We start from the raw sequence: 1,138 nt of genomic DNA on the forward strand, positions 1-1,138 counted from the left end.
AACAAAACTAAACCAAACCTGTTAAAATTTATGGTTTTGAAAATCGGTTTAATTAGTTTAGTTTGGTTTTTTTAATTAATTTTTCTTATATTTTATTGGTTTTTTAATTAATCGGTTATTTTAAACATCCCTAATACACAAGTACAAATATATTCATATATTAAAGTGTGATAAATTAAACAAGTTGAAAGCTCTAAGTATACATAAGATAAATAAATGCTTTTAAAAAATAAGTATTTAAGATCGTTTTAAAAAACAAATCTCTAATGATATAAAATGAGTTTCTGTTTTTGTATTATAACATATTTTTATAAATCAATAATTTATTTTTAATTTTTTAAATTATTTTAATAAATTGATATAAAAATTTTGAAAAATATTATCTTAATATATTTTTAATTAAAAAATTAAGTAAACGCAGTCAATTTCCAGGGAATAAAGATTCATATTAAATGATTACACATTGGACGTGTTGGAAGCTCTTCCAGGAAGATGTGGATGCCAGATAGCACGGAGTATGAACAGGGAGACTAATGGATGACTAATGCCACAGTTGATTCATTCAACTTCATTGTCACATGATCATATCAACGACGACCTGAAGTCAAGTGAGTAATTGCTGGGTAGATTCATGTCTGATGCAAGAAAAACGACAGTCAGCACATGGCATAAACCTCTACAGGCATTTCACATATTCAAACTAAAAAAGATGAAAGATTTCCCTATCGCAAAAGGATTCCGTTTTATTTGAGCTGTCGCCATCTCAATTCTTTAAATAAATAAATAAACAAATAAAAAGGTGTTTTTAAAGATAGGATCAACGTCTGTAAAAAAGTATTTAAAGGGAAGGTAGTAATTATTATTGTTTTAATATTTTTTTTCAATTAAAAATATTAAAAAAATATCAATTTAAAGTAAATAAAGATAAAAAAAAATTAATTTTTTTAAACATACTCCCTACAAGATTAATGATTAACTAAAATGTAAATGAGTTTAACTAGTTGGTAACCAATAATCTAGATATTATTTTAAATTTAAAGAGTGTTTAAAAATATAATTATAATATTTTTTAAATTATATTTTACTTAAAAATGTATTAAAATATTTTTTATTTTTAAAAAAATTATTATTAATATCA

Source organism: Populus euphratica, unplaced genomic scaffold (assembly GCF_000495115.2).
Source record: "Populus euphratica unplaced genomic scaffold, PopEup_1.0 scaffold3059.1, whole genome shotgun sequence".
Classification (NCBI taxonomy): Eukaryota; Viridiplantae; Streptophyta; class Magnoliopsida; order Malpighiales; family Salicaceae; genus Populus; species Populus euphratica.